Here is a 26,709-nt window from a genome sequence, read left to right on the forward strand (position 1 = left end):
AAAACAGAGAAAGAAAATTAAAGATCAATTTCCCTAATGAATATTGATACAAAAATCTTAAATAAGATATTAGCAAAAAGATCACAGAATGTCATCACTAGGATACTACACGATAACCAAGTCAGATTTATACCAGAAATGAATGGCTGGTTCAATATTAGTATAGGTTTCATGAAGTGCTGAGAAGAAAGTATAATCCTTTCTGTCTCCATTGATTTTTTCCCAAAGATCTATCATATCTAATATTCTGTTTACTTCCTTAACTTCTTTCTTATTATTTTGTAGTTTGATTTATCTAGTTCTGAAAGAGCAAGGTTGCTATCCCCCTCTGTTATAGTTTTGCTTTCTATTTCTTCTTGCAGCTCTACTGACTTCTCTTTAGGAATTTAGATGCTATACCACTTGGTGCATATAAGTTTAATATTGATATTGCTTCATTATCTGTGGTACCCTTTAACAAGATATAGTTTCCTTCCTTATTTCTTAATTAGATCAATTTTTGGATTTGCTTGTTCTGGAATCAGGATGACTACCCCTGCTTTTTTTTTATTTATTTCACCTGCAGCATAATAGTTTCTGCTTTAGTCTTTTACCTTTATTCTGCATATACCTGTAAAGAGCCAGAACTTTGGAGAAATATACTTGAAAGAAGCATACTTGAAACAAGGTGTTAAATCAGTGAAATTGATAAGACAATGGTTATCTAGTTTACATATACTTAGTACTTAGCATGGTGATGCAATATTTCCACAGTTGATATAATTGTAATAGGGTATTTAAACCGAGAACAAAGTCAGCCATGGACATTCTATCTTTGACTATCCTTGTGGTAGCTCTATGGGGGAGACTCACAGTCTGACTGATTGACCTCTGTTTCTTCCAGCAGTCTGCCAGTCTGCCAGTATGTAGGTCCACTATCTTTAGATCATTGCCAGGTGATGTGGAGAGATCGAGAAAGTGGTGAATTGAAGGGACCAGATAAGTTAACTGCCTGGGGGAGAGGGTTTGTTTGTATTAGGGCTCTCTATATGTATCACTCAGCTTTAACTGTTTTTCTTGTAAACAAGAAAATTGTAGGGTCCTGGCTTTTAATCCAGTGTGCTATCTGTTTCTACTTTATGGGAGAGTTCAGTCCATTCACATATCTAGTTATCACTACTAATTCTGAGAGCTGGAACCAAGATAGCAAAGAGTACACACATTTCTTTCTGACTTCTCCCATGCTCCTCATACTAATTAACAAAATCCAGCTTCTGAATTAGTTCTGGACTGGCAGAACCCACAAATATTGGGACTGTGACAAATTACCAGCAGAAGATAATTTTGAAGATCTCCAGAAAAAGTTTGTTTCAATAGGGCATGGGGGGTGGGGGTGGGCCAAGCACAAGGAGGATGAGCACAGACACCGAGTGCAGGCAGTACAGACCTGTTGTGGTACAGGTTCCATGTACTGGAGAATCTACAGGGAGGGATCTATAGCAGTGTTGGTTACTCTGCCCTGGTTTCAAGCCCGTAAATCAGCAGAGAAGTTATAAAACATCCAACACAAACACAAAGCTTAAATAGTAAACCCAGAAATGCTAGAATTTCATGGGATCTGGCCACGCCCAACCAGTACCAGGAATGAGTCAGCAAGGACTTAGTGCAGCTGCTGCAGCTTGTAGAGAAAGCCTGGAGAACCTTCTTTGCCCTAAAAATAAATCTTAACTTTTTTATGAGTAAAAAAGCAAAAAGACCTCTGACCATAGATAATTTTTATGGTGAAAGAACAGATTTCAAACCCTTAGGATACTAAAACCAGATAGTCTCCAAATGAAGCCACAAAGGGTGTTATAAATTGGTCCCTATCACAGTAAATCCCCTAGAAGAAATTATAAAAGATCTTAAAAGAGATCTGGAAGAAAATGGGAGAAAGGGGATGAGAACTTTACAAGAGAGTTTGGAAAAGAAAACAGAAATTATCTGAAGAAAATTGACTACAATAGACAGTGAAATAGAAGCATATAACTCCTTAAAAATAGAGTTGACAAAGAGAAAAGAAAACAACTTCCTGAAAAACATAATTTGTGAAATGGGAAAGGAAAATAATTTCTTAAAAAAAAAGAATTTGTGAAATGAAAAAAAAATCCATAGACCAAAACAACTTATTTAAAAATTCAACTGGACAATTACAAAAAGAAGTAAAAAAATATTTGGGGAAAATAATTTACTAAAAATCAGAACTGAACAAATGGAAATGAATGACTCAATAAGTCATTTAGAATCTATTAAGCAAAACCAAAAAAAAGAAAAAAAGAAAAAATAGAAAAAATGTAAAATATTTACTTGGGAAAACAACTGACCTGGAAAATAGATCTAGGAGAGACAATCTTTTAAAAATTATTATTAAAGCTTTTTTTTTAAATAAAACATATGCATGGATAAATTTTCAATATTGACCCTTGAAAAGCCTTCTGTTCCAACTTATCCCCCTCCTTTCCTCCTCCCAATATATGTTAGGCATGTTAGATATGTTAAAATATATGTTATATCCAATATAGATACATATTTATACAGTTGTCTTTTTGCACAAGAAAAGTTGGATCAAGAAGGAAACAAAAAACTGGGAAAGAAAACAAAATGAAAGCAAAGAACAACAGAAAGAGTGAGAATGCTATGTTGTGGTTCACATGATTCTCATGGTCCTCTCTCTGGGTGTAGATGGCTCTCTTCATCACAGAATAATTGGATTTAGTTTAAATCATCTCATTATTGAGGAGAGCCAAATCCATCAGAATTGATCATTGTATAGTTTTATCATTGTTGTATAATGATCTTATGGTTCCGCTCATTTCCTTTAGCATCAGTTCATGTAAGTCTCTCTGGTCATTTCTTATAGAGCCATAATATTCCATAACAATCACACACATAATTTATTCAGCCATTATTCAATTGATGGTCATTCATTCAGTTTCCAGATTCTAGCACTACAAAAAGGGCTGCGATAAACATTTTTTGCATATGTAGGTACCTTTCTGTCTTTTAACATCTCTTTGGGATATAAGCCCAGTAGAAACATTACTGGATGAAAGGATGTGCACTTTTTGATAACTTTTTGAGCATAGTTCCGAATTGCTCTCCACAATGGTTGGACCTTTTAGTTTGGAGAGACAATCTAAGGATTATTGGACTTCCTGAAAACCATAATAATAATAAAAAGAGCCTCGCTACTATTTTTCAGGAAATCATCAAAGAGAAGTAACCAGATATCCTAAAAATCAGAAGGTAAAATACCCATTGAAAGATTTCATCAAATATCTCCTGAAAGAAACCCCAAAATTAAAATTCCAAGGAATATCATGGCTAAATTTCATAACTATCCAATAAAAGAAAAAAAAAGTTACAAGCAGCCAAAAAATAATAATACAGATGAGCCACAATAAGAATTAGCCAGGACCTAGCAGCTTCCATCTTAAAGGATCAAAGAGCCTGGAATCTGACATTCCAAAAGGCAAAGGAACTTGGAATGCAACCAAGAATAAACTACCCCACTAAAATGAATTTTTTTTCCAGGATAGAAGATGGATATTCAATGAAACAATTCTATTTATTTCTGATGAAAAGACCAGAGCTAAACAAAAAAATTTGACCTCCAAATAAAGAACTTAAGAGAAGCATAAAAAGGTAGAAAGAAGAACTCTTGAGAGCTGTATTTCTATTATGAATATACATAGAGAGTGCATGTATAATTTGATTTTACTGTTATAATTTTAAAAAGAAACTGATGTGAAAGGGGATTGCAGTAGAAAAAGGGAAAAGTGGAAGTAAAATGAGGGAAATTATATCTCATGGAGAGTCAAAGAAAACCTATTATAATTGAGAGAAACAAGATATGATAAAAATGTATCAATTTGTGTGTGATATATGTGTAGATATGCACACATACATCTATATCTATACCTAGATATCACAAAGCTATACACCTGATTGGAATTTCACACACATACACACATATATACACACACACACAGAAAAAGAGAGAGGTAAGTTATGTTTATGATTATAATAATATCTATATATCTCTATCTATATATCACAACAACTAATCTCAGTCTCTCATCAGCTATGTGACCCTGGGCAAGTCACTTAATTTTGTCTGCCTTAGTTTTGACATCTATAAAATGAACTGAAGAAAGAACTGGCTAACTATTCTAGGACCTTTGCTAAGAAAACTACAAATAGGGTCATGAAGAGTCAGATGTAATTGAAAAATGTTTGAACAGATAGAATTTATACACATATATGAGCTAAAAATAGTTATCCATCTAGCTAGCTAGGGAAAATCAGAAATCTGAGCATATATTTTTTAAATAAAAGAAATACAAAATAAGAATAAACAGATATTTTGAAAATTAGAGGAGAAATGGATAAAATTGAAAATTGTACAACTGATTGTTGAATTAAAAATTGAATTAAAAAAAAACAGTAAGAACAAAAGAAGGGAAAAAAAAACCCTTGCTTAACCTCATAAAAAGAGAAAAATAAAAGTACCTAAACAGAAAGTTTAAAAGGTGATATTGTGATAGGGAAGAATTAAAATAATATTTTCATGCTCTACTTGATTGCATGTTAACAGTATTTTTTAAAAAATATAATTTAAAATATGAAACATCAAAATTAACGGCAGACAGACTTAGAAAAATAAAATTTAAGCATTAATGAAAATACTCTGCTGTAAGAAAGGATATTCTTATATCAAAAATTTAAGAAAAATAAATATTTTGACATATTGCATTGTACAGATAAGTAAGAAATGTAGGACTCTAGACAAATGTTACTGACAAATACTGATGAAAAAAATTAAATAGGATCACAGTAAAAAAAGACTACAGAAATATATTTGAAGAATTATATACTATGATGGATTTGAATTTATATTGTATCAGTGATAAAAGTGATTAAATAATGCACATATTCAAAATCTATTATTCTTCAAAACAAGCTATCCCCATTATTTTATTGTTTTTATGTATGTCTCAGTTTTCTCAATTGTAGAACTGTGGTAACAATAACATCCCCTAGGATTAGTTGTGAGGATCTAAGGAAATTATATATTTAAAGGACTTAGGAACGTGCCTATTCTAGGCACTATACATTTATTATTGTTTTTATTTCTGATGCTGGGAACTGGGTCTCACCAGGAAAGTATCACAAAGAAGCTTCCAGCATGGGGATTGAGCTGGAGTGTCTGTTTCTGTTCTTGCTCCTTTCCAAGTACAGTCTTGAGCCCACAACTACTCCTTGCCTGGATGGTTGCTAGCAACACTCTTTTCTCTGAAGATGATGATGTGGTTTTGGCTCTATTTAGGCAGAGAGCCCCTCCTTAGTCCACCCTAGATCTGGGATCTGCTTTGGGAGCCAGAATTGCTAGTCCACTATTCTTTTTGTTCCCTGTGTGGTCTGGCCCTCTTCTTACAGATCTTTTCAAAGTATTTTATATCTATCATCTCTTTTAAGACTCATAAAACTCTGATAGAGGACTAGGCTTCAGTAAAGTACATAATGAACAATATATAAATGTTCTTCATTCTTGTGCTTTTCAAGTCTTAGGTTTTCTATGTCCAAGCTCAATATATGATACGTATTGTGTGACCCTGAGTAATCACCCTCTCTGGACCCCAAACATCTAAAAAGTCTAAGTATGAGAAAAGCTGCATCAATAGAAAGGGGTATGTAAGGGATGAAAGTTTGTTTAGTGTTTCATGAGATAGATATCTATTTCTGGTCTACACATCTTTCCTAGAATAAACATGCCTATATGCCTTCAACCAATCTTTGAGGAGGACAGATAGTAGTAGAGATATATTGCCTAGAGGCAGCATTAATCATTTGGGATGATTTTTAAAAAAATATCTTATTTACCCCATCCTTTCCCAAATCCTTCTATTAAAGATATTCCTCTGGTTAATGCATTTGGGTCTCTGGGAGTCCTCTCTTTAAAATGCAAACATCTCTGGAAGCAGAATATCACCTCTTTATAATTTGTGAATCCTTTTGTGGGGATATTTTAACAGATTGTCCCAGAAAAACAACTAACTGAAAGGTGTTGTTACCTGGAAGTTTGAATATGGAATGGAGAGTAGAGAATCTGGAGCATAGTCCCTAATTATACTGTTTTTAGTTCTTATGAAAAATTTATGTGTTTATTTTTCTCCTCTGCTTTTGTTCTTTTTGGCTATTTCCACTGAATGAACCAGTAATATCACAGAGTTTCTAATTTGCCACAATATTTTTCACATCTATTCTCTCTTCTCCATTCTCCCTGTAACTATCCAAGTTCTAAACTTTTTCCCTTTCAACTAGACAATTTTAACAATATTAAAATCAGTCTCCCTGATTCATGACTTTCCTACTCTTCATCCTTAACAATGATTGGTTGGAAGAACAGAGATATTTAATCTAGAAGGCATTGGAAAAGCTAAGAAGTATCTTTGAGTATCCAAAGAACTGTTATGTCAAAGAAGAATCACTCTTATTTTTCATGGTGCCAGATGGCAAAATTAGAAGCAATGGATAGCAACTGTGCATAAGGATTTCTTGGATGAATAATAAGGAAGATATAGTGTTAACAATTCGCTCTGTGTAAAAGTATAGGTTGTTAGGACTTTACCACTGTAGATATCTAAGTGGATCCTGGATAACTAGACTTTGTAATAGTGTCTTGTTCAAATATAGGTTGGACAATATGAATTATGAAGTTCTCTTCAATTTTAAAAAGCCAGTATTCCATCTCATAACAACATGATTGAATCTAAATTCCTAAAGACTACAGTATTGTATTCCCAGTGATGAATTTAAGGCCATTGCCAAGCATTGTATAGGATATATAGATATGAATGAATCATCTTATTTTTAGATGGAAGAGCCAAAATGATGAGAACACAGATTCTTTAGAATTCCAGTGTTAACATATGCTTTGGAAGACCTTCCCTACTGAGAAAGGCTTTTAATATGACTCTTTTGATAGACACCATGTCTTCTTTGCTGACCACCATGTACATTTTGCATAAACTAATTAACTCTATACTTTCTTGGTTTGTGCTACTCAAAAAGACTCCTTTATTGATGTATGGAAGGGTCATGACCTACATGGAAGGTAGCTCTTAGACCAACAAACTCACTAATCTATAAAGAATTATAGGAAATCTAATTTAGCTTTTTTTTTCTTCATTTCTACCTGTCTCTTGAAATTTTGCACCTTTTCACCTAGGAGGGTGTTTGTGGGAAGGAAGTGAGAATGACTCAGTTTTGTGAAGTACTCACAGTTCTCAGGAGGAAGCATGCTATATTCAGTAAGTGCAAAGTATGATTATTAATCTTAATATCATATTTTTAAAGCTGCTGACAGATGGTGAATACAATGAAATGTTTTGATAACTCCTTGTTATATTTTGGGAGACTCAAAGGCTTAGTGAAAATATGAGGTTCTAAATATTTGAACACCCAGATGCTTTCCCAGATCATTGTGACCAAAGAGTGTCTGCAAATAATGCACCTATGTTTATAAGAGAGGGGAGGGTAAATGTAGTCAGAGAAAAAAACAAGCCCACAAAAATTGGATTCCTGCAAAAAAGTATAGTGGAACATCGGGCCTTACACCTCCAGGGCAATCTATGCATCTTTTTAACACAAACTCTCTCAGATAAGATTGTCTAGAAACTCAGGCCAAGTATGTCAGCATTAAAAATACAGAATTGGCTGGAAATGCTGTTGTGTGTCAACTTTTATTTGTCCTTTAAACCGAGAAAAAAGAACAAATGTATGCCTGTAGGCCAAATAAAGAGCCACCCTCTTCCCCCTCCTTCTACCCTCTTTTTTCCCTCTCCCTCTTTCCAACTTAGATGAAATTTATACAGTGAATTGTAATAGAAAGTTCAGATCACAAAAAATTATAGTGGTGTGGCCAAGAAAAACACCCATGGGGCTTTTAGCTTCCCTTGTGCCAGGACTGAACTATCAGATCAGCCTTCTGGACTCAAATGCAACACTGTCAATAAGGATACATCATCTTTTTTGTGGTGTAGAAGAGCTGTCGGTTGCAATTCCCATTATTCCAAAGCCAGGATTTTCCATTAGTGTAGCCACCTGCTGGGTTTCTCTACTCAGGTTTAATGGAGTCTGAATTTGAATTTATCACCATCTGTGGGAAGACAGGAAATGAGAGGAGCATCACTAATTCCTTTCTTCATGTACTAAGCATAAGCATAATCTGTATAAGGAGACAGGCAGAGGCTGGAGCAATAAGAGAAAGGGGAAAGGAGACTGTTTTAACTCATATTGACATCTGAGCTCTAGACCAAGGGGAAAATGCTGTCAGTTCTACAGCCAATTGCAGCAACAACAAAAAAGTTTTAATTTCCTATGCCCCCCAAACATTCAGGTTCACAATTCAGTTTCTCCTTGACATCTAAAGAAATAACTGAAGATTTTAATCAGTTTACATGTCAGCAAAAGTCTTAGGAAGAACTTAGGATTACTAATTATAATACTAAAGTATATGTGGAAAAACATACAAATCAAAGTGGGTCTCTTTTGGTTGTATCTCTCATCATTCACTCCTAAATGGTGATAATGAAAGCAAATTAGAACCAGAGACCAAAGAAACTCTACTGGGCATAAAGAGATCCAAAAGGGCTCCAGAAAGGGCTCCAAAGAACATGATGAAGTGTCGATGGCTTGGATTTTTGTTATATTTATCCCAATGATTCTAAGTCAGTAGTGGAGCATTTCAGTCATTTCCAATTAAAAATATTGAAGAAAACAGGCAGGACTTCTAGAGGGAAAATCTGTTATGCAAGAGAAATCTGGCATTGACTGGTGGATAAAAACTTTCCAGTCAGGTCTGCCCAGATCACATGCCACTCCCTAGAGTGGTTGCCCTGAGGAGGGTGCTGAGGATTCTGAGGATCTCTGGAGGGTGGAAAGGGAGGGAGGAATAAGAAGATATGACTGTCCTAACTCACTAGCTATGATAAGTATCAGGGACCACCTTCAGAAAAGTGTCAGCCAAAGGAATAAGGGAGGAAAAAAATAAAAATAAATCAAAGAATGAGGCTTGCAGAAGGAAACATACATGCACACAAACTCACATACATGCACAGACACACAAAGAAGAATTGTGAAGAAAGACAGCATCTCATTGTATTTATATAGGGACCATGATTTTATCCCTTTCTCATGCATTTTCTCCATGTTTATAATCTTTGGATTAATAGTTCTTAAGAACAAGGCTACTCTAAAGTCATGAGGGTCAACTTGGTAGAGTTTAGGAGCTTGAATAATTGCAAAGAATTTTCTTTTATTACAGTGTGGCAGCAATTCTAGAGGAGAGAGGAAACATGACAAATAATGATGCTGTTGTTCCTTAAGACTACCAAGAGAGTTAACTCTCCTATCAGGGAGGCTTTGAATACTGTATTGTGACAAAGCAAAATGCCTCATGGGTGCCTGCTACTAGTGCAACTTGTTTGATGTTTGATCTGTAATGAGATGGAAGATGAAAACAATCCCCCTGGTTATCTACTATATACTGTCTATGCACATATTTAAAAATTTAAGATTCACTTCTGGGACAGCATCTTTCATTCTACAAATTTATTATTTAGAAAAATCTGTACTTTTTGGGGGGGATGGGGAGGATGGAACACATCAAATTTGATAGGTTTAACACACTTCAGCATTAAAAATTGACTTTCATAGTCTCAACTGCCAGAATTCTGTCCTTTTTTTCGCACTCATTTCAATTGAACAATCATTTACTAAGCACCCAGGGTGTTCTAGGTCCTGAAATACAAAGATAGAAAAGAAACAATCAGTCTTACTTTCAAGATAGCTACATTTTCTTAGGATTGAGAAAATATAGCATGAGTACAAATAAGGAAATACAAAGGGCAAAGGGACAGAAGTAAGACCTAATTCTATCAGTATACAGAATTCGAAAATGAGGAAATCTCTCTAGCAATGCTGGCTAACATATTATCTTCAATTTAGTTTTACAGAACTGCTCAGAACACTGAAAGATTATGTATATATATATATATCTATATATCTATATATATATATATATCTATATATATCTATATATCAGAGTTTAGATTTGAATCCAGACATTGATGGATTTGAGGCAAGCTCTCTACCTATGCTTCCTTTTTCAAAGTAAACAGGAATAAAATGTAATTTCAAGAGGGAGAAAGTGCTAATAACTGCAGGTGAATCAGGAAAGACATATAGGTGGTATTGCCTAAGATGTGCTTTGAAGAAAGTAATATATTCTATAAGTCTAAGCCCATTGGGATGGAGGTGATTTAAAAAAGGGAGCTTTGTGTTGGAAAACATATGCATCAGTGAATGACGAATAGTAAAAAATAGATGTAGTGGTATTCATAGTAGGAAAAGAGAGGGGAAAGTGATACAATGTAAATAAGCGGTTAATTCTAATCTGAATGTAATGGATGATGTCACACATATGGTTATTTATACCAGGCGTGGCCACTTTTAGAGAATCCAGACAAACACAAGAAAATCTGTCAGTTTGGGTTAAAGGAACATTGTTATTACCTCAGGTCAAGCAGATGGAGGGCAAACTTCTCTGCTGGATTCTGCTGCTCTTTAATTAATGTCCACATTTGTTATGTCAACATAATGCATCATGTTGGGTTTAAACATTTGTTTTCTTTTCCAACATGAATGAATCTATCATTTAATATTCATCATTCTCACAGTTGAGCAGGAATGTGGATGGTTATGCAGATTCTTACAACTAATTTTTAATCAGCCATAGGAGTGAAAAAAAAAAAAGAAATACAAAGAGCTGTTTTTGCATATTTTATTTCTTGATGCAGAGATAGATTTGATACTTCACTAATGAGCAATTTTGATTGAAAGCTTCTGAGTGTGAATGCGTGTGTGTAAAAAAATATTTCAGGATAAAGTTATACAGAATAAAGGATTTCTCCCACTCCCAACTTATCATCCTTTCAGTGTTTTTTCTTCATAAATGACTTAATAGTCACATCATTTTGGCATATTTCCATGCTTTTACCAACACAAATGACAATTTGACAAAAGAAAAAAAAAGAAAAAATATTTTGTTCAACTCACTTTATTTAGTAAGCTGGACTTTTCTTACCAATTTACTAAAGGAAGAAGTTTAGGCAGATTGAGTTTATGCATGTGAAGTCTTGGTGATAAAACAGAGCTATTTGCCCTTTGCTGAAGCAAAAATATAAACCTATTATTTAGCAGTAAATGAGGAGCTATATAGATTTATAACCAATGATCTTTCTTAGATAGATGGCAGACTGGCATTGTTCATTTTGGTGAAATATTTTTGTAATGCTGAGCTCCAGTCTCTAATTATTTAAGCAACTATAAAGATTTTTGTGGCATAAATGTACAAATATTACTTGGATTTATTCCAAGCCAGAGCAGTAGGCACTGATCTGAACCAGATGAATAGAAAGCTCAATTGGTAGCTAGATGTTTTGCAAATCCCGGGACAAAGTCTCACTCAATAAAAACAAAATAACAACAACAACAACAACAAAAATACTAATCTCTAATAGCACCTAGTTTCATCAGCTTTGGAACTTTTGCAACAAAAAAGCACTGTATTATTTTGAAAATATTCTTCTGTAAAAATTACACCTTTTTTTTCTGAGAAAAACAGGATCAAAGAGTAAAGATTTCAGCACCATAACTGGCATGAGCTAAATAGTCTTCTTTTGAACAATATTTATTTTATTCTGAACTTAATAAACTTAAGAAAAATCATTCCATATGCAGAGAATAGAAAAATAAAATTGTACATAAACATAAAGCTCATTTGTGAAAAATCTGCCACTTTCAAATATTCCTGATTTTCTGTTTTATTCTGCTCATTAAAAAGATTCTTCAACAAATCGTTTTAGTTTTATTTTCCCTTTTCTGTTTCTACTACCTTTTCTTATTTTTTTCCTGAATTGAGAAAAAAAAGAAATGATAAAAAGAAAGATTATGTTTTCTTGACATTGAGTAGAACTTCAACTGTCCTCTGAGAATCATGGATCTCAGTGGAAAGAGACTTTGAAAATAGTTTGGTTCAACTCCTTCATATCTTTTAGCCTATCTGTGTAGATAGTCAGATGGAAGGAGTTGAGGATGAGTATATTTATAAATGCTTGTGATATAAAAAATAATCAATAAAATTTAGAAATAAAATAGATATTTCCTTTCATCTTTAGACAATATACATATATATATATACACATTATCAAATATCTACTTTGTGCCAGATGGAGAGCTAAGTTCTGGAAATATAAAGAGAAACTATTTCTCTCTTTCTCTCTCTCTCTCTTCCTCCCTCCCTGTGTCTCTTTTTCTCTCTCTTTATCTGTGTTTGTATATGTGTCTGTCTCTTTCTCTCTGTCTCTGTCTTTCTCTCTTATCTAAGAATATTTCTGGATCTAAGGGAGTTCACATTTTAACAAGACAAATAATATTCAAATAACTAAATACAAACAAGATATTTATGATAATAATAACAAATCTGTATCAAAAGAAATGCTGTTTAAGGAGGACTGACAAAGGATTTTTGTAGAAGTGGAGACTGGAAGGAAGCCAGGGAACTTAGGAATTAGATATGACTAGGGGAAGTTCTCCAGGCTTATGAAACAGCCAGGAAAAAGGCTTGGAATCTAGAGATAGAGAGGTCTTTATTTATTTTCATTTTTATTTCCATTTTTAAAAAATAATCACCATTTAAAAAACAATGAAGTCAGTGTCACTTGATTACATAGTACATAGTACACAGAGTAAGGTGTATCAACACTGGACAGGTAGAAGAAAGGAAGGGTTGAAACAGAGAACTTTATAGTTTATTCTACAACAAACAGGGGGAACAATGGAGATCTTCTATAACAGGGAGATGACATGATTGAATCTGTTTTGAAAGATCAAATTGATCTTTATTGATTCATACATTCATTCAATAAACCTTGATTAAGCAATTAGTCTGCTTGCTCTTGAAGATGGTAAGGTTTAGATAGGTACAGAGTCCCTATCATTAAGGAAGTAACTTTAGAATATGAGGATAACATAGATATAAAAAAATTATAATATAAAAAAGTAAGTGAATGTGTGTGTGTGTGTGTGTGTGTGTGTGAGAGAGAGAGAGAGAGAGAGAGAGAGAGAGAGAGAGAGAGACAGAGACAGAGAGAGAGAGAAGAGACACAGAGACACAGAGACAGAGAGAAACAGAGACACAGGAGAAACAAAGATAGCTGTAAGGGACATTTGATATGAGAATCAAGGGGCAGGCCAATACTGGAAATAGAGATTCAAGAAAGACTTCTTGGAGTTTCAACTTACCGAGATTCATTACACCAAAATAATTATAACATCAACTTTATTGATGAAGAAACATACAGGAGTAAAGTGACTTGTCTCAGCTCATATAACTAATAAATATCTCAACAGAACCATTTTGGAGACATTTAAGAAAGGAGTGATGTAAGTGGGTGGACCCAAGATGGTGAAGTGAAGCCAGAAAGCTGTTCAAGTTCTCCCAGTTTCCCTCAAAAGCCATATGAAATCAAGCCTCTGAACAAAGTCTAATGGAATGAAATCACTATCCTGATCATGATATACTGGAAAAACTTAAAGAAAGGTCGTTCTCACTAGGGAGAAAAGAGTGTTCACCCCAGCTCTGACAGACTCTGGAAAAGTCAGTGAGAGGGTCTTTATCACAACAAATCAGCAACTAAAGGAGCCAATTAGTGGGTCAACTTTTAGTCCCAGTTCAGAAGACAAATTCTAGGAAACCAGGCTGTTTCCTGGAAAGAGGAGGCAAAGCTACAAATGCAAGAGGCTCCTGTGCTCAAAGCCAAAACAGGAAGCTTGGGGTATTGCCCCTTTGAATCCAAAATCAGGACTCAACTATAAAAGTAAAAAAAAAAAAGGAAATACCAAAAGAAAAGGAAAGAAAATGAATAAGAAATAGAAAAGAAACTTGACCAACCATAGAAAGGGCAGACAAGTCAGATGAGGACAAAATATCCATAGAAGAAATCTCAAAGAGTAATATGAATTGGTCTCAAGCCCAAAAAGAATTCTTAGAAATGCCCATAAAGGACTTTAAAAGGCAAAAAAGAGAGGTAGTAGAAAAAAGGAAATAAGAGATATGTATGGGATAGTCAACAGCCCAATAAAGGAAGAATAAAATTATCTGAAAATAACAACTCCTTAAACAGTAGAAATAACAAAATGGAAAAAGAGATACAAAGGCTAACTGAAGAAAATCACACCTTAAAAACTAGAGGAGGGCAAAAGAAGCCAATGGCTCTGTGAGACAGCAAGAGTCAGTCAAGCAAAAGAATGAAAATATTGAAAAAAAAGATAAATATCTCATTGAAAAAACACACAACCTGGAAAACAGAAGAGACAATTTAAAGATTATTGGCCTACCTGAAGGTCATGACCGAAAAAAGAGCCTGGATAGCATTCTTCAAGAGATCATAAAGAAAAATGGCCCCAATATTCTAGAAACAGAGGGGGAAAATACCTATTGAAATAATCTATCAATCACCTTCAGATAAAGATCTCACAAGGAAAATCCTAAGGAACATTGTTGCAAAATTCCAGAATGACAATATCAAGGAAAAAAATACCACAAGCTGCCACACAAAAACAATTCAAGTATCAAGGAGCAACAGTCAGGAATTAATGCAAGATATGCTAGCTTCTACAATAAAGGATCAGAAGGCCTGATATACTATGTGCCAAAAAGGCAAAGGACCTAAAATTAACTCACTCATTTGAAACTCAGTGAAACTCAGTATCATCTTTCAAGAGAGGTAATGGATCTTCAATGAAGTAAGAGATTTTCAGTCATTTCTATTGGAAAAAAAAACCAGAACTAAACCAAAAATTTAATTTTCAAACACAGCACTCAAGAGAAGCACAGAAATATAAATGGGAAAATATATTATTTAAAGGTTAAAATATTTACATCCCTAGATGGAAAAATGATATCTGTAATTCTTGCGAACTGTATCGACCACTGGGGTAGACAGAGGGAGGCATCACATGAACTAAGAGTGTGTTTGTGAAGGGATTCTGATGTGATGCTTTCAAAGAAAAAGACATTAAGTGGTGAAAGTTTGAGTTTTGGCTCTAATAGGGAATATCTTCAGTTGGATATAGAAATTTATCTAATCTTATAAAGAAGTAAGAGAAAGAGAAAAGAAAAGGTAGGGGCAGGATAGAAGGGAGGGCTGAAACACTAGAGAAAAAGGTAAAGAAGAGGGGATGGATTACAGAAGATAAGAAAGTGAATTGAATGGGTTAACAAAAACAATACCAAGAGAAGGGTTGATAAGTGCCAAGACAGTAGATGGGGTGAGTAAAACAACAACAACAACAACAACAACAACAACAACAACAACAACAACAACAACCAAAGACAGGGTAGAAAGAGAAAAGAAAAGTATATGCAGGGGAGAAAATAGGATGGAGAGAAATACAGAGCTGGTATTCATAACTGTGAATGTAAATGGGATGAACTCTCCCATAAAACAGAAGCAAATAGCACAATAGATTAAAAAACAGAATCCTACGGCATATTGTTAACAAGAAAAACATTTGATACAGTGAGAAATATACAGAGTAAAAGTAAAAGGTTGAAACAGAATTTGTTATGCATTAGCTGAAGTAAAATAATCAGGGGTAGAAATTCTGATTTCTAAAGTAAAAATAGATCTTAAAAGAAATAAGGAAAGAAAGTCCATCTTGCTAAAGGGTACTATAAACAATGAACTAATACACTAAAGGTGTATGAACCAAATGGTAGAGCAGCCAAATTCCTAGAGAAGATTTTAAGCTAATTATAGGAAGGAACAGTAACACTGTAGTAGTGGGGGACCTCAACCTTCCCCTCTCAGAATCAAACAAATCTAATTACAAAATAAACAAGAAAGAAACTAGGGAGGGTCAACAAATCCTAGAAAACCTAGATATGATAGACCTCAGGAGAAAACTGAATAGGGACAAAAAAGAACACACATTTTTCTCAGGAGTACATGGCACCTACACAAAAGTTGACCAAAAATTAGGGCATAAAAACCTCACAATCAAATACAAAAAGGCAGAAATAGTGAAGGCTTCCTTTTTAGAATATGATGCAACAAAAATTATATTCAATAAAGGGATAAAAACCAATTGAAAATTCAATAGTCTAATCAGGGATCCTCAAACTTTTTAAATAGGGGGCCAGTTCATTGTCCCTCAGACTGTTGGAGGGCCAGACTATAGAAAAAACAAAAAACTTTGCTTTATGGGCCTTTAAATAAAGAAATTTCATAGCCCTGGGTGAGTGGGATAATCATCCTCAGCTGCCTCATCTGGCCTGTGGGCCATAGTTTGAGGACCTCTGGATTCTTAAAAAGAGTGGGTCAAACAACAAATCACAGAAACAATCCATAATTTCATCTAAGACAATGACAATATTGAAATAACATAGCAAAACCTATGGGATGCAGCCAAAGCAGTTCTTAGGGGGATTTTATATCTCTAAATAGCTACATAAATAAAATAAACATGACATGGGCATGCAACAAAAAAAGCTAGAAAAAGAACAAATTAAACCCCCCAATTAAACACCAAATTAGAAATTCTGAAACTCAAAGGAGAGATTAATAAAATTGAAACTAAGAAAATTATTGAACTAATAAATAAAACTGAGTTAGTTTTATGAAAAAGTGACAAAATAGATAAAACTTTAATTTGATTAGAAAGAGGAAAGAAAAAACAAAACGTCAATATCAAAAATGAAAAGGATGAACTTTCCACCAATGAAAAAGGCATTAAAACAATAATTAGGAGCTATTTTGCTCAATTGTATGGCAGCATGTCTAACAGACTAAGCAAAAGGGATGGATATTTAGAAAAATATAAACTACACAGGTTAACAGAAGAAAAAATAAATTACTTAACTAGTCCCATTTTAGAAAAAGAAATTGAACAAAGCCATTAATGAATTCTCTAAGAAAAAATCTCCAGGCTAGATGGATTCACAAGCAAATTCTACAAAACATTTAACAAACAAATAATTCCAATACTATATAAACTCTTTGCAAAAATAGGCAAAGGAAGAGATCTGCCAAATTCCTTCTTACACAAATATGGTACTGATACCTAAACCAGGATGAGTCAAAACAACAATCTCCTTAATGAAATTGATACTACAATTTTAAATAAAACATTAGCAAAGAGATTATAGCAAATTATCATCAGGATAATACACTATAACCAAATGGGATCTATACTAGGAATGCAGGGCTGGTTCAACACCAGAAGAGCTATTATCATAATCAACTATATCAATAACAAAACCAGTAGAAATTATGATAATATCAATAGGAGCAGAAAATACCTTTGCCAAAACATAGTACCCATTCTATTGAAAACATTAGAGAGAATAGGGATAAAGGCACCTTTCCTTAAAATAAGTAGTATCTATCTAAAACAAACTGCCAGCATTATTTGTAATGAAGGGAACCTAGGCACACCCCCAATAAGATCAGGGGTGAAACATCACTATTATTCAACATTGTACTGGAATCTGTATTTACAAAAACCCCAGAAAAAATCATTGTATTAGAATGTGTACCTACATCTCATTCACCATACTAAAAAATAAGGTCAAAATGGATACATGATTTGAACATAAAGGATGATATCATAAACAAATTAGGAGAGCAATGGATAATTTACCTAAAGATCTTTGGAGAAGGAAGGAATTTATGGTCAAAAAAGACCTAGAGAACACTACTACACTACTAAAAGCAAAATGGATAACTTTGATTATATGAAATTAAAAAGATTTTGCACAAACAAAACCAACATAAACAAAATTAAAATGTAAGTAAAATGCTTGGAAAATATTTTCACAGCCAGAATTTCTGATAAAAATCTCATTTCTTAAATATATAAATAACTCTGTCAAATTTGTAAGAATACCAGTTATTTCCCAAGTGATAAATGGTCAAAGGCTATGAACAGAAAACTTTCAGATGATGAAATTAAAGCCATCTATAGTTACATGAAAAAATCTTCTAAATCACTATTGATTAGAGAAATACAAATTAAAACAACTGTCAAGTATCATCTCATATCTCTTAGATTGACTAGGGTGGCAGGAAAAGATAATGACAAGTGCTGGAGGGGATGTGGGAAAACTTGGATACTTATCCATTGTTGGTGGAGTTGTGAAATGATCCAACCATTGTGGAGAGCAATTTTGAACCATGCCTAATGGTCTATAAAATTGTATATTCTTTGACCCAACAGTGCTATTTCTGATTCTGTATACCAAGGAAATTATAGAAGATGGAAAAGGACCCACATGTGCAAAATATTGGTAACAGCTCTTTTTGTGGTAGCAAAGAATTGGAAAATGAGTAGATGCCCATCAAAAGGCTAAACAATTGTGGTATATGAAGATGAAAAAATATTATTGTTCAATAACAAATGATGAACAAGATGATTTTAGAAAGGCCTGGTAATATTTACATAAACTGATGCTGAGTGAAACAAATAGACCCAGGAATACATTTTATACAATAACAGCAAGAATGTACAATGATCAACTATGAAAGACTTGGTTCTTCTCAGTGGTTCAGTGATCCAAAGCAGTTACATTAGACCTTGTATAGAAAATGACATCTGCATCCAGAAAAAAGAACTGAGAGTGAATGTAAATCAACACATGCTATGTTCATTTTTTCCTCTTTTTTACTCTGTCCTGTGGTTTTTGTTCATAAAACAGTGTGTATTAAAAATAAATAAATTTAGCAACAGCTATGTAATGCAATGGATAGAGCACCAGCTCTGAAGTCAGAAGGATTTGAGTTCAAAGCTGGTTTCAGACATGTAACACTTCCTAGCTGGGACCCTGGGCAAATCATTTAACCCCAATTGCCTCAGCAAAAAAATAAAAAAGAATAAATAAATTGACTAGAAAAAAAGCAAATTATGTGAGCTCACAGAAGATTCCCAGATGCATGGAAGATGCAACACTCTGATGCCCTACCCCAGCTTCTTGCCCCAGGCTCCCTGTGCTGTGGTCTGGGCTTGGCAAAATGTCCTTCTGCTCATTTCAAACAGACCTGTTCTAAAATTCTTCCAAGGTATCTTCTTCTGGGTGTGTGTTGTACTCTAAATATTTGTGGGCTCTGTGACTCCAAAACAAGTTTATAAGCTTAATCTACTCTTGTTTTGAGAGGTCAGAGGACATAGAGAGTCATATTTGCCTTCTTTCATCTTGTCTCTGCCCCCGAGGCCCAAAAGCTGACTGAGGAAAATTATTTCTTAAAATTTAAAATTGTACAAATGGACCTAAGAAGCTAATGAGAAATCAAAATACAACAAAGCAAAACAAAAACAAAATAGAAGAAAGTAAAAAAATATGAAATATATCATTGCAAAAACAATTGACTTAGAAAATATATCCAGGAGAGATAACTTAAAAATTATTTGCCTACATGAAAGTCATGCCTAAAAAAAGAGGCTGGACATCATATTTCAAGAAATTATTATGGAAAACCTTTCTGATATTCTAGAACCAGAAGGTAAAATAGAAATTGAATGAGTCCTCTGATTATCTCCTAAAAGAGATCATAAAATGAAAACTTCCAGGAATGTTTCAGCCAAATTCTGGAACTCTCAGGTCAAGAAGAAAGTATTACAAGCATCCTGAAAAAACAATTCAAGTACAGTGGAATCACAGTAAGAATAATACAAGATATAGCAGCTTTTAAATTAAAGAATTGGAGACTTTGAAATATGATATTCTGGATGATTACAAAAAATAATCACTAAGCAAAACTTAATATAATCATTTAGGGGAAAAAGTGGAAACTGAGTGAAGTAGAGGTTTTTTACAAATTCTTTATTAAAAAAGGCCAGAACTGAATAGAAAATCTGCTTTTCAGATGCAGGACTCAGAAGCATAACAAGGTAATCAGTAAAGTGATTTCATAAGGTACTTAATAAGATTTATTTGTTTGTTTACATTGCCACATGGGAGGATGGTATTTGTAGTTGATTTATGGCAGTTTAAAGGAGTATATATAGATAGAGGGCACAAATGTGAGTTGAATATGAAAGGATAATATCTAAAAAAATGAAATTAAAGGGTGAGAGTTGGATGTATTGGAGGAAAAGGGGAGGGAGAAGTATGTAAATTATTTGCCATAAGAAGCAAGTAAAGCTTTTGTAGTGGAGGTGGAATGGGGAAGAAAATGAGTGAGTGATCTTTAATTTTATCAAAATTGGCTCAAAGAGTAAATAACATGCATACCCAATGTGGATATAGAAATCTATTTTCCCTGGAGGAATATAGAAGGGGAATGGGATACAGGTAGAGAAGAAGGGGATAAAATAGAGGGAATATTAGAGGAGGGAGTTTTCAATAGGATAATACTTCTGGGCAGGGACAAGGTTAAAGGAGAAAGAATAAAATAAAAGGGGAGAAGAAATATAGTTAGCAATAGTAATTTTTTTTTATTTACAGGATATATGCATGGGTAACTTTACAGCATTAACAATTGCCAAACCTCTTGTTCCAATTTTTCATCTCTTACCCCCCCCACCCCCTCCCCTAGATGGCAGGATGACCAGTAGATGTTAAATATATTAAAATATAAATTAGATACACAATAAGTATACATGACTAAAACTTATTTTTGCTGTACAAAAGAATCAGACTCTGAAATATTGTACAATTAGGCTTGTGAAGGAAATAAAAAATGCAGGTGGGCATAAATATAGGGATTGGGAATTCAATGTAATGGTTTTAGTCATCTCCAGAGTTCTTTTTCTGGGCATAGCTGGTCAGTTCATTACTGCTCCATTGGAAATGATTTGTTAATCCTGTTGGGATGGCCCCATCACAACTGGTCATCATATAGTATTGTTGTTGAAGTATATAATGATCTCCTGGTCCTGCCATTTCACTCAGCATCAGTTCGTTAAGTCTTTCCAGGCCTTTCTGAAATCATCCTGTTGGTCATTTCTTTACAGAACAGTAATATTCCATAATATTCTTATACCACAATTTATTCAGCTATTCTGAACTGATGGACATCCATTCAGTTTCCAGTTTTTAGCCACACAAAGGGCCACAAACATTGGCACATACAGGTCCCTTTCCTTCTTTATAATCTCTTTGGGATATAATCCCAGTAGTAACACTGTTGATCAAAGGGTATGCACAGTTTGATAACTTTTGAGCATAGTTCAAACTACTTTCCAAAATGGTTGGATTCGCTCACAACCCAACCAACAATGCATCAATGTCCCAGTTTTCCCCCCCAACAATCATTATTATTTTTTCCTCTCATCTTAGCCAATCTGACAGGGTGTAGTGGTATCTTAGAGTTGTTTAATTGCATTCTGATTAATAATGACTTGGCATCTTTCATATGACTAGAAATAGTTTCAATTTCTTCATCTGAGAATTGTCTGTTCATATCCTTTGACCATTTTTCAATTGGAGAATGGCTTGATTTTATGAATTAGAGTTAATTCTCTATATATTTTGGAAATGAGGCCTTTATCAGAACCTTTGACTGTAAAAATATTTTCCCAGTTTAAGCAATAGTAATTTTTAATATATTTTTATATATTTTATTTATTTCTTTACAAAGCATATGCATGGATAATTTTTCCAACACTGACCTTTGCAAAACCTTATGTTCCAAATTTTCCCCTCCTTCCCTCAATCCCCTCTCTTGGCTGGCAGGTAGTCCAATACATGTTAAATATGTTGATACATTTTAAATCCCATATATGTATACATATTTATACAGTTATCTTTCTGTACAAGAAACATCAGATCAAGAAGGAAGAGAAAATCTGAGAAAGAAAACAAAATTCAACTAGCCACATGAAAAGATGCTCCAAGTCATTATTAATCAGAGAAAAGCAAATTAAGACAACTCTGAGATACCATTACACACCTGTCAGATTGGCTAGAATGACAGGGAAAGATAATGCGGAATGTTTAAGGGGATGTGGGAAAACAGGGACATTAATACATTGTTGGTAGAATTGTGAATTCATCCATCCATTCTAGAAAGCGATTTGGAACTATGCTCAAAAAGTTATCAAACTGTGCATACCTTTTGATCCAGCAGTGTTACTACTGGGCTTATATCTCAAAGATATTTTAAAGAAAGGAAAAAGACATGTATGTGTAAGAATGTTTGTCGCAGCCAGAAACTGGAAACTGAGTGGATGCCCATCACTTGGAGAATGGCTGAATAAATTGTGGTACATGAATATTATGGAATATTATTGTTCGGTAAGAAATGACCAACAGGATGATTTCAGAAAGACCTGTAGAGACTTACATGAACTGATGCTGAGTGAAACGAGCAGGACCAGGAGATCCTTATATACTTTAACAACAATACTATGTGATGATCAATTCTGATGGACCTGGCCATTTTCAGCAATGAGATGAACCAAATCAATTCCGGTGGAGCAGTAATGAATTGAATTGGCTACACCCAGTAAAAGAACTCTGGGAGATGACTAAGAACCATTACATAGAATTCCCAATCCCTCTATTTTTGTCCGCCTGCATTTTTCATTTCCTTTCACAGGCTAATTGTACACTATTTCAGAGTCTGATTCTTTTTGTACAACAAAATAACTGTTTGGGCATGTATACTTTTTTTTTGTATTTAATTCACACTTTAACATATTTAACATGTATTGATCAACCTGCCATTTGGGGAAGGGGGTGGGGGGAAGGAAGGGAAAAATTGGAACAAAAGGTTTGGCAATTGTCAATGCTATAAAATTACCCATGCATATAACTTGTAAATAAAAAGCTATAATAAATAAATAAAAAGAAAGAAAACAAAATTCAAGCAAATAACAACAGAGAGAGTGAGAATGCTATGTTGTGTTCCACACTTTGTTCCCACAGTTCTCTCTCTGGGTGTAGATGGCTTTCTTCATCACTGAACAGGTGGAACTGGTTTGAATCCTCTCATTGTTGAAGAGAAGCACACCCGTCAGAATTGATTATTGTATAGTTTTGCTGTTGCTGTGTATAATGATCTCCTGGGTTCTGCTCATTTCACTTATCAGTTTATGTAGGCTTCTCCAAGCCTCTCTGAAATCATCCTACTAGTCCTTTCTTTTTTTTTTTTTCTTTTTTTAAAATTTATTTCACAGCTTTTTATTTACAAGTTATATGTATGCGTAATTTTACAACATTGACAATTGCCAAACCTTTTGTTCCAATTTTTCCCCTCCTTCCTCCTCCCCTCTCCCCTATATGGCAGGATGAGCAGTAGATGTTAAATATATTAGAGTATAAATTAGATACACAATAAGTATACATGACCAAACAGTTATTTTGCTGCACAAAAAGAATCAGACTCTGAAATATTGTACAATTAGGGTGTGATGGAAATCCAAAAAAGGCAAAAAAAAAATTTTGCCTGCAAAAATATGGGGATTGGGAATTCAATGTAATGGTTCTTAGTCATGTCCCAGAGTTCTTTCACTGGATGTAGCCGGTTCAGTTCATTACTGTTCCATTGGAACTGATTTGGTTCATCTCATTGCTGAAAATGGCCAGGTCTATCAGAATTGATCATCATATAGTATTGTTGTTGAAATATATAAGGATCTCCTGATCCTGCTCGTTTCACTCAGCATAAGTTCATGTAAGTCTCTCCAGGCCTTTCTGAAATCATCCTGCTGGTCATTTCTTACAGAACAATAATATTCCATAACATTCATATACCACAATTTATTCAGCCATTCTCCAATTGATGGGAATCCACTCAGTTTCCAGTTTCTGGCCACTATAAAGAGGGCTGCCACAAACATTCATGCACATACAGATCCATTTCCCTTCTTTATGATCTCTTTGGGATATAAGCCCTACTGGTCCTTTCTTACAGAACAATGGTATTCTATAGCATTCATATATCATAATTTATTTAGCTTATTCTCCAATTGAAGGACATCTATTTAGTTTCCAGTTTCTTGCCACTACAAAGAGGGGTGGCACAAATATTTTTGCACATGTGGGTCTCTTTCCCTCCTTTAAGATATCTTTGGGATATAATCCCATTAGAAACACTGCTGGATCAAAGAATATGCACAGTTTGATAACTGTTTGAGCATAATTCCAAATTGCTATGTTTTTGTAGGTATTCCTCCATTTCACTTAGGTTGTAAAATTCATTAGCATGCAGGTGGACAAAATAACTTCTAATAATTGCTCTAATTTTAGTTGCAAGTCCAATTTATTGATCTTCTCTTTCTCTATTTTATGCTAGTAAACATCTAGAGATATAAACATTCCCCTTATTAGTGCTTTGGCTGCATCCCACAAATTTTGGTATGTTGTCTCATTATTGTCATTCTCTTGGATGAAATTATTGATTGTGTGTGTATGATTTGTTGTTTCACCCATTCATTCTTCAGGCTGAGATTATTTAGTTTACAATTACTTTTTGGCCTATTTTCCCCTGGCCTTTTATTGAATGTAATTTTTATTGCATTGTGATCTGAAAAAAAATGCATTTACTCTTTCTGAAGCCTTTCTGCATTTGATTTTGAGGTCTTTCTCTCCTAATATATGGTCATTTTTTGTATAGCTTTTCTACTATTCTATTTACCTTTTAACTACTTTCTTATTTATTTTGTGATTTGATTTATCTAGTTTTGGGAGAGGAATGTTGAAATCTCCCAGTATTATCATTTTGTTTTCTATTTCTTCTTGCAACTCTCTTAACTTCTCCTTTAGGAATTTAGATGCTATATCACTTGATGCATATATGTTTAATATTGATATTGCTTCATCATCTATGGTACAGCAAGATATATTGTCCTTCCTTATCTCTTTTAGTAAGATCAATTTTTGTTTTTGCTTGATCTGAGATGAGGATTGCTACCCCTGCTTTTTTTTCCTTCACCTGAAGCATAATAGATTCTGCTCCAGCCTTTTACCTTTACTCTGTATGTACTGCTCTGCTTTAAATGTGTTTCCTGCAAATAACATATTGTAGGATTCTGGCTTTTAATCTAGTCTGCAATCTGCTTATGGTTTATGGGAGAGTTTACTCCATTAACATTTACAGTTAAAACTAATTCTGCTTTTCCTGCCATTTTATTAACCTCAACTTATACTTTTCTCTTTCCTTTTCCCCTTCCCTTTCTCACCTCAAGCAGCCTTCCCCCTTTAGAGACCCTCCTCCTTTCTTATACTTTTCCCCTACTATTTCTGTTTTCCCTTCTATTTAAGCTACCCTTCCCTTTTTGCCTTTCCCCTCCCACTTTTCTATAAGGTTAGAGAAGTTTTTCATTTAAACCAAATATATCTAATATCCTTTTTTATGCCAAATCTGATGGCAGTGAGATTTACATAATATTCATTACCCTCCCTCTTTTCCTCAATTATAATAGTTTTCTTTGTGTCTTCCTGAGATGTAATTTGCCTCATTTTACCTCAACTTTCTCCTTTTTTTCTGTTATAATTCCTTTTCCCACCTTTAGTTTTTTATATTATAACAGTAAAAACAGATTATATATGTATTCACTATGTATAGGCAATAACAGAAATAGTTCTCAAGAGTTTTTCTTTTCTTTTTCCTTTTTTATGCTTCTCTTGAGTTCTATATTTGCAGGTCAATTTTTTTCTTTAGTTCTGGTCTTTTCATCAAAAATACAGAGTAATTTTAATAAGAATTTTAAAGCAAGTTTCTCTGATAAGGCCTCATTTTTCATCAAATTCATAAAAAAGAGCATCATGTCCCAATGGATAAATGATTAAAAATCTATAAATTCATGCATATTTTTTGATTTAACAATACCATTACTAATCATGAATCCCAAAATATTTTTTTAAATGCAAAGGACCTATATGTACAAAAATATTTACAGTAGCTCTCTTCTCAGTGCAAAATGATACAAAGGATCCAAACTGGAATACTTTTTTTTTTTTTTATCACAGTTAGTACATCATATGTATTGGTATCCTTTAATTTCCACAAAAAATTAACTTAGCTTAAAAGCTGCCATATTCATTAACTTTAGTTCTCCCTTGTCTAAAATACCCTCTATAGGTCTTCCTGATGATTTCTCCCCAATTATAATTTCTCTCCTCTCTTCAGGGGAGAAATACATGTATTTCACATGTATTTTGTATAAATCATATAAGTTAAAAGATTTTGAGATCAATCAAATAAAGTCTTTCATTTTATAGATGAGGAAATGAATTTGTAGAAAAAATTTAGTTATGTGGTCAAGGTAACATAGCTAGTAAGTATCTGAGCCAAGATTTACAATCAAGCCTCTGTGAATCCAATTCTAATACTTTGCAATCTAGTGCTACTGCCTTCCCGGCTACTTCTCAAATAATATATTCCATCTCCAGATACTGGTGTCCCTCATGCCTATAATGTTCTCTATTGTCCTATCTTTCTTTCCTTTTCCTTCAATCTAAAATAAATGCCTATTTTATACAAGAATCCTTTGCCAATCCCTGAATATAAGAGGAGAATAAGAAAAGTAAGTTATAATAAAAAATCAAAAAGAAAAATAGAGCATATATATATATATATATATATATATATATATATATAGAGAGAGAGAGAGAGAGAGAGA

The sequence above is a fragment of the Sarcophilus harrisii genome, chromosome 1 (genome assembly GCF_902635505.1).
Source record: "Sarcophilus harrisii chromosome 1, mSarHar1.11, whole genome shotgun sequence".
NCBI lineage: Eukaryota > Metazoa > Chordata > Mammalia > Dasyuromorphia > Dasyuridae > Sarcophilus > Sarcophilus harrisii.